We start from the raw sequence: 9,111 nt of genomic DNA, 5'->3' as shown, positions 1-9,111 counted from the left end.
CACCTACAGAAAAATAAAGTGGCCTTTTATTGCTCATGTGAATTTTGTCATCTAAAAACATCTGTACCCTCTAGAAACATGCTCTAAGAATATTGGGAACCACTGAAATATCTATAGGTGCATAAATGATTAGGATAGTTATATGCTCTTATTGAACTACCCCATTATTATTATTATAAAAATAGACTCTTTATCTCTGGTAATATTCTTTGTCCTGAAGTCTACTTTGTGTGATATTAATACAGACACTCCAGCTTTCTTTTGCTGAATTTTAGCATGGTATACCACTTACCATCAATTTACTTAAAAACAAAAAACAAAAAACTTTCGGTTTTGAGACAATTTCAAATTTGAGGAGAAGCTGCAAGAATAATAAAAAGAACTCCCCTGTATCCTGCCCCCAGACTAAGGTAGTGTTTCCCCATGATTAGCAAAGAGGAGAAAGCTAAGGAAGAACCATCTGCCAATCTCAGAGCGACCTCACAGTACTCAGCTCTCCCCTCTGAACATTCCAGATGCCTTGGCTTCCCCACATTCTCAATTCTGTCTCCTCAACCCAGGCTGTGTCCAGCTCCATGCTGTGACCTGTAAATTCTCTCCAGGTAATAAGGCAGGCAATTTTAGGACTTTGCATTCTCTCAGCAATCACTGTCATGCACTGTCTGTTGTCCAATGCCTGAAAACTGGTTTGATTGGTTTTTTTTCCCCGTATATTTTCTCCCCAGGTGTTTACTTGTCTAAGGTAGTCTGGTTCCTGCTACTCCATCATAGCTATAAGTGAAAACCTGGTGATATTTTAAAATTAATCTTTACACCTTATACACATATATTCTTTTTTATACATGATGTATTTCATAATTTAAAAAATTGCGATCACCAAGCCAGAAAGGTTCATTGAGGTCAAGTAGGAAAATAATGAAAAGAACATAATAAAAATCACTATAGTTTGACCTTCAGAAAAAATTAGTATTATTTTAACATTTTGATGTACCAAATTGTTCCAGTCTTTTCTCCAGGCATATTTTTTAAACTTAGAGTTATTTTGCACAAAGCTACTTTGTAAGCTTATTTGTTGTGCTGAAATATATATATATATAACAGAAAATTTACCATTTTTACCATGCTTAAGTATATAATAAAGTGGCATTAAGTCCATTCACAATGTTGTGGAATTATCACCACTATCTATTTCCAGCACTTTTGCATCATCCCAAACAGAAGCTCTGTGACCATTAAACACTAACTCCGCATTCCTCCATTACCCCAAACCCTAGTAACATTTATTCTACTTTCTATTTCTATGAATTTGCCTATTTTAGGTACCTCATATAAGTGGAATTATACAAGATTTGTCCTTTTCTGTATGGCTTATTTCACTTACCATAATGTTTTCAAGGATCAACCGTTGTTGTAACGTGTCAGAATTTCATTCCTTTTTAAGGCTGAATACTATTCTCCATTGTATGGATACAGCACATTTTGTTCACCTATTCATGTGTTGATGGACACATTGGTTGCTTCCACCTTTTGGCTGTTGTGAATAATGCTGGTTTACAGATATCTGTTTCAGTCCCTGCTTTCAATTATTTTTGGGTTTATACCTAGGAATAAAATTGATGGATTAAATGGTAGCTCTATGTTTAACTTTTTGAGAAACAGCCAGGCTCTTTTCCATAGTGGCGGTACCATTTTACATTCCTGCCAGCAATAATCAAGGATTCCAATTTCTTCACATTCTCACCAACACTTATTTTCCATTTTTTGGATACTAGCCATTTTAATGGGTGTGGTATGGTATCTCATTGTGGTACTGATTTGCATTTCCCTAATGACTAATGATGTTTAGCATCTTTTCATGTGCTAATTATCCATTTGAATATCTTTTTTGGAGAAATATCTATTCTAGCCTTTTGCCCATTTTTGAATTATTAGTTTTTGTTGTTGTTGAGTTGTAGGAGTTCTTTATATATTCTGGATATCAATCCATTAGCAGATATATGATTTACAAGTATTTTCTCCCCCTCTGTTTGTTGTCTTTTCACTCTCTTGGTATTGTCCTTTAGTGTACAAAAGTTTTTAATTTTGTTGAACTCCAATTTATCTAATTTTTTCTTTTGTTGCCTGTGCTTTTGATGTTGTATCCAAGAAATATTGGCCAAATCCAATATTATGAAGATTTTCCCTTATATTTTCTTCTAAGAGCTTTATAGTTTTAGCTTTTGTGTTTATGTCTTTGATCCACTTTGTGTTAATTTTTGTACGTGGTATAAGATAAGGTCCCACTTCATCCTTTTGCATGTGGATAGCCAGTTTTGCAGCACTATTTGTTGAAAAGACTGTCCTTTTCCCATTTAATGGTCTTTACACCTCTGCTGAAAATCAATTAACCATAGATGTGAGGGCTCATTTCTGGACTCTCTATTCTAGTCCATTGATCTATATGTCTGTCTTCATGCCAGTACCACACTGTTTTGATTATGGTAGCTCTGCAGTAATCTTTGAAATCAGGAAGTGTGAGTCCTCCAACTTTGTTCTTTTTTAAGATTGTTTTGGCTACTCAAGGTCCCTCTTGAGATTCTGTATGAATATTAGAATAAACTTTTCTATCTCTGCAAAAAAAACTATTGAATTTTGATAGGGAATGTGTAGACTGCTTTGGGTAGTATTGTCATCTTAACAAGATTAAGTCTTCCAGCCCATGAACAATGGCTGTCTTTCTATTTAAGTCTTTAATTTCTTTCAGCAACATTTTGTGGTTTTTGGTGTATAAGTCTTTCATCTCCATGGTTAAATTTATTCTGAACTATTTTATTCTTTTTGATACTATTGTAAATGAAATTGTTTTTTTTAACTTCCTTTTCAGATTGTTCATTGCTAGTATATAAAAATGCTGCTGATTTTTATGTTGACCTTGTATCCTGCCACTTCGCTGAATTTGTTTATCAGCTCTAATAGGGTTTTTTGGGTGGAATATTTAGGGTTTTCTACTGTAAGATCTGTAAGATCTTAAGATCACATTGATTGATTTTTTGTATGTTGAACCGTCCTTGAATTCCAGGGATAAATTGCATTTGGTCAGGGTGTATAATTCTTTTGATATGCTGCTGAATTCAGTTTGCTAGAATTTCACAATGCTGTTTTAAGAGCTGCCTTTTCACTTATCAGTATGTCATTTTACCACATCAGTATATCATTTTATCCACATCATAAAATATTCTATTACTTTGTATTTTTAAAAATCTTTTTAAGCTACAAAATCCTTCTTTTTTCCTAATAAAATCTTATGCACACTCACAATATTTACAGCACAAAACAGTGGAGCTCATCTTATTAAAGCAGGTTTATGGAGTCCAGAGCCGTGTGTACATGTTCTCCAGTTCTTCCACCTCTGCCCCCTTTCCCACCAGTCACCAACAAAAGGGACCCCAAAGAGAGCAATGTGAAAGACTTTGGTATGACTTTTCATCACTGCATAATATTCTTTCAAATGAAGACCCTGTACTTTCATTAACCAATCTATTATTTTTACACATATATATTACTTCCAATTTGTCAAGATTTTAGAGAAGAAATAAAATTATGGCCATATCCATAATTGTTTATCTTTAAGGTATATTCCCCCAAAAAGGGATATTGGGACAAAAGTCAAAATTCTTAAAGATTTTTAAGTATTTTGATCCTTATTTTTATATTACCCAGTAACAATGTGGTAATTTATCCCCCAACCAGCAGTGTTTAATTTGTATATACAAAATAATATCTCTAAAGACTCACCTGACAGTGTGCATCTTGAAACAATACTGTTTTCTGGCCTATAATTGATACACAGAGCAGAAATGGAGGTAAATAGAAACTGAGATGAATAAATTCTAACACCCGTCACCAAGTTGAAGGGTTTTCTAACTTGGCTCCGTGGACAGACCTCTAGGGATCAATGAATGGCTGAAATTTTATATGAAATTTGGAATATGTGAATGTTTGCTTTTGTTTATAGAGAGTGTCTACAGTTCTCATCAAAGCCAAGAGCTGCAACCTCCCTTCCAACTTTTATTTTTAAACCACCACAACAAGTTAAACTGGAGGCCATCAGAAAAATAGCTCATTGGAAACCAGGACTGTTTCATCCCTGCTTACTTCCCAGAACTTTTGGAACAACTTGGATCACAGTTATAAAATACACTGCTGTTCCTGGGACAAAAAGTTCGTACACACCATATCCTTCTATCTGTATACTCTCCAAGAATGTGTTGCATAAAACCATAAAATGGCAAGAGATGGAGAAAAATCTGAGAGCTCATTTGGTCCAAACCCCTCATTTTACTCATGAAGGCAAGAAGGCCCAAGTGTAAAGCAGCTGCTCAAATTTAGACTCTTGCCAGTCGAACATAGACCCAGATCCTGCAGATCCAAACGTTTAGGGAAGGGTGCCTTCCAGCTCTCTGGCAAACTGAACTCTTGGGTCAAACTTGACTTCAGGGCTTCCCTGGCGGTGCAGTGGTTAAGAATCCACCTGCCAATGCAGGAGACATGGGTTCGAGCCCTGGTCCGGGAAGATCCCACATTCCGTGGAGCAACGAAGCCTGTGCGCCACAACTACTGAGCCTGCGCTCTAGAGCCCACGAGCCACAACTACTGGAGCCCGCGCCTAGAGCCCATGTCCTGCAACAAGAGAAGCCCACGTACTGCAACGAAGAGTAGCACCCGCTCGCCACAACTAGAGAAAGCCCATGCGTAGCAATGAAGACCCAACGCAGCCAAAAATAAATTAATTAAATAATTAAAAAAAAAACAAAACAGAAACTTGACTTCAATATTTATCAACAAAAACCCCTAAAGTATTTAAATTACTTTCCTTGCCTAAATCTAACAGAATGAATCTTTGATCCTCTAATGGAGGATCTTGCAGGGTCGAGGGGGTCATTATTCTAAACATTCATTCTCATGTCCTAGAGGAGTATTTGCATCTTGCATGCTTCCTTTCAGGAGAGGTCCTGGAAGACCAACCTGAGATCTTCCATAGGCACCCAGGTCTATGACACCCAGCTCTACAACTCTCTTCCCAGCCCTTTCTAGTCTGCTCTGACTTCACATTTACTCCAGATCTAGTTTGTGGTCGGTGAGCACTGGCACTTTGTAGCCCTCATAATATTTCCTGGTTCACAGCCTCGTGAAAATCTAGCTTTTTTCCCCCTCTGTGTTCACAACAGACCTTTTGTTGCTTAGTTTCTCACCCAGGGGGAACAACTTTGAAGAAGCTGTCTGCTGCCTCTTCCTCAAACTCTGCATGGCAAGCCAAGCCCTTGGGCTACGTAAGTGTAGGATCCTTAGAGTTTTGACCTTAGGATGATTTATGGAAGTTCTAAAAGTAAGTTTATGAGGACAATAAAGTGCATGCTTATAGGTATGTGTATGTGTATATATATATAGAGAGAGAGAGAGAGAGACAGAGAGAGAGAGAGAGATGAGTGGGGGGGAGGGGAATATAGACACAGTAAAATGTACTAATCTTAGGGTAATATATATATGTATGTATATATGTATATGTATGTATATATGTATATGTGTGTGTGTGTATATATATATATATATATATATATATCCATCATACAGATCAAGACATAGAATACTTTCAGCCTCCTACATACTTGCCCCCTCCCGACCAGTGCCCCTGTCAATGAGTTACTACTCAGAGCTCTGTCACCAGAGATTAGTTTTGCCTGCTCTCGAAATTTATATGAATGGAAGCAAACAGTAGTATTCTTTTGTGTCTGGCTTCTTTGAGTCAACAATATGTCTATCAGCTTCACCCATATAGTCTACAGTCTACCACTTTCTTCCAGGAGTCAAAAAATGCAAAAACCCCAAGTAATTAAAAGCACGATGTTTTAGTATCTGGATAATCAATATTTATATTTATCATATTTGTTCCTAAATAGACACAAGTGCCTTAAAGGTATGAAAACAAAATTCATAGAGACATACAACTAATTAGCAGACATATCAGAAAATGTTCAATCTTACTAGCCTAATAAATACTTTTAATTTAGAAGAAAATGCCATACCTATTTTTCAAATAATTCAAATTAGTTTTAAAATGAGTTCAATAAAATGGGAATACTCCCAGTGAGACTATAAGTTAGTACAAGTCCTAGGGAATAAAATTCAAGAGCCTTTAAAAAATCTTCATTCCCCTTTAATATTTCCCTATAGTGACGCTAACACAAGGAAATAATCTTAAATATGGAAAAAGCCTTTTGAATAAAAATGCTCAGCCAGCATCATAAGTAATGAAAAGGAAGAAACAATCAAATATCCAGCACTTGGGGAATGGTTACAAAAATTGTGACAGGTTCACTCAGCAGAATATTAGATAGTCTAGTTAACTGCGTTTTTTTTTTCTTTTCTTTTCTTTTTTTTTTTTTTGGCTGTGCCCCGCAGCTTGCAAGATCTTAGTTCCCAGGCCAGGGATCAAACTCAGGCCTGAAGCCCGGCAGTGAAAGTGTGGAGTCCTAATCAGTGGACCGCCAGGGAATTCCCAGCTGCCTTTCTTAGGACAAAGATAGAGAGGGTGGGAGGTTACAGTTTGCTTGGGCAGGATTGGCTGTTTTGCTTTACATACAACATTACAAAGCTGAAACCCCCGGAATCCAGGGATTTGTTTATCATCAAACAATGGATTTATTAAACTTTTTTTTTTTTTTTTTTTTTTTTGCGGTACGCGGGCCTCTCACTGCTGCTGCCTCTCCCGTTGTGGAGCACAGGCTCCGGACGCGCAGGCTCAGCGGGCACGGCTCACGGGCCCAGCCGCTCCGCGGCATGTGGGATCTTCCCGGACCGGGGCAGGAACCTGTGTCCCCTGCATCGGCAGGCGGACTCTCAACCACTGCGCCACCAGGGAAGCCCCTAAACTATTTTTTAATTAGGAAATGAAAGGCTTTTTGTGGTAAGAGACTACAGTGTAAATTTATCTCAGTTTCTAGCACATTTCCTGGGCAAAGTAGGTGATAGCAGTTATGATCAGAGTAATAACTGATGTTTTATATGAATGCTGACTGTGTGTCAGGGGCTTTCCCAAGTGGTTCATACCATCTTATGTATTTTATTCTCATTGAGCACATTTTGCAAGGTCTGCCCATACAGAGTGTTTCAACTTGTTTCTCTGCTAAGCATCTTGCCAGCCAGGTGGGTACGATGACCCTGAGGGATGGGGGCCTCCGAGTTATCGTTTGGGGATCCTAGCAGCCAGGTCCTGGGTTTTATGGCGCTTTTAAGCATGTTAAAGGGGACTGCGCAGGTCAAACCGGGGAGCTGGCTTTGCAGGTCAAAGGCTGGTTCATCCACCCGGGCCGGGGATCCGCAGCCGCCAAGGAAAGCGGCATGTTGGGTCCTCGCTGGGCTGCGGACGGAGCTGGTACCCGCACCAATGCCGGCCGGGCGCCCGCTCCAGGTGTCGGCTCACGTGTAGACGGCAAGGCCAGGTCCATCTGGTGTGTGTGTGAGTCCGCGAACACGGAAAACGGAAACCCCTGGGAAGCAAAGGAGATACAACTCCTTCCTTCGGAATTGGCCTTTTCCCCCTCCCCCCTCCCCCTGCCCCCCCGATCTGCAGCCTATAAATTCACCCCTGGTTCGCCCCCTTTCAGACCAAACCGGAAGAAAGCAGAATTCTGTCTTGTCTGTCACATTTCTTCAGGAAAACACTGGCAGGGCTCCCTGATCCCCTCCCAAGGGTGCGGTGGAGAGAATTCAACCAAGTCAGCCTCTGAATGGCTCCGGCGTCAGAACAGCCCCGCTGAGCCAGCCCCGGGGAGAAACCTGAAATCGGAGGCATTTCTCTTTTATTCCTTCTTATTTCTCTCATTTTGAAAAACGTTGAATTTTATGTGTATTGTAAAAGCACGTTCAATTGTTGAAAAACTAAATACTGAGGGAATCGGAAGGAAAAGCAAGAATCCCTGCTGTCGTCCTCTGCACTTCGGATGCCTCTACTTTTCAGTTGTTTTTTCTGGTATTTACTCCGTATTTTTAAAATCTAAGCCTAGCCCGCTATTGAGCTTTCGGCTTTAGATATTGCCTATCGCCTTTCAAGCGAAACAGCAAGAGCTGGGGCTCTTCCTCTGCCCTGCCTTCCACACACCCAGCAGCCCCCCTCAGCCCACTCACAAATTTTGGTTAAATCCACATTTGGGGTTTCCGTTCTGATGACCTTTCATTTTATTCAAAGCTGAGGCAAAGTCACGTACTCTCGCCAATGAGTTCTCCTCCATCGAGTTGGTCCTTGTGGATTTATGCTTTTTTTTTTTCACTCCTTCGCTCCATGCTAGGGAATTTGGGGGAATCTTCAATCTTCTTCTTTTCACCAGAAGTCGGCTTTCTTGGTCTCCAGTCCACCTTCTCTCCTCCAAAGCCTTGACCTGTGCCCATTCCTCAGAGTCTGTGAGCCGATACAAGAAAAGCTTAAGTCATTTCCCTTCCCAAGGGTACTTGCATAATTTTATGAGGAAACACCAGATGATAAAAAATATTCAGGCCCCAAGAGAGGTTAGTGGAGCAGAGTTTCAGGCTGCGAGACAGGAGTTTGGGCCCCAGGGCACTTGGGGGGCACCTCTCATAGTCTGTTCTGCCTAAGGGTGAGGCCTGCAGGCGAACCCTCAAGCCACGAAGGGGTTAAGAGTCAGCTGCCGGAAGGAATCGGAGGGGAGGGGAAGGGAGAAGACAAAAGAATCCTGGTCTCTGAAGGAAGCGGACTCTTTGGCTGGAAGGCTAGTCCCTTCCATGGGCTTGCTAAATATAACTGTTAAGTAATCTGCAGTCCCCGGGGGTCAGGCTCAGGGGAGGAGCTGGGCCGGGAAAAAAGTGGGTGTTTGCAGCTCCAGGTCAAAGGTGTGCTGGAGGAAGCACCAGTGGCACCCTCTTTTCCTGCGATTCAGTTCCCTGAGTCAGTGTCATCCTTGTTTCGGGGTTTCACACTGAGTGGCTGCCTGCCCTTGCCCAGTGCATGATAAAGGCCTGCTGTCCTTGGGTCACTTTGATTGAGGGCCTGCATTCCGCTGGGTTCTTTATCTGAGGGACATTCCTGACTAAAACAGGACAGATCCCAGAGGAATGCTG

General features: G+C 40.6%; 1 long non-coding RNA gene across 1 annotated transcript; it reads right to left on the bottom strand.

Annotated features, from left to right (window-relative positions):
* Positions 1–6,792: 6,792 nt before the first annotated feature.
* Positions 6,793–8,720, bottom strand: LOC132512685 (uncharacterized). The gene is made up of 3 exons (XR_009538270.1): positions 8,164–8,720; positions 7,651–7,815; positions 6,793–7,526 (listed from the first exon to the last, which is right to left on the bottom strand). It is a non-coding gene; the product is annotated as an uncharacterized LOC132512685 (long non-coding RNA).
* Positions 8,721–9,111: the final 391 nt, after the last annotated feature.

This window comes from Lagenorhynchus albirostris, chromosome 21 (assembly GCF_949774975.1).
Source record: "Lagenorhynchus albirostris chromosome 21, mLagAlb1.1, whole genome shotgun sequence".
Classification (NCBI taxonomy): Eukaryota; Metazoa; Chordata; class Mammalia; order Artiodactyla; family Delphinidae; genus Lagenorhynchus; species Lagenorhynchus albirostris.
This window is presented reverse-complemented; position numbering and strand designations above follow the sequence as displayed.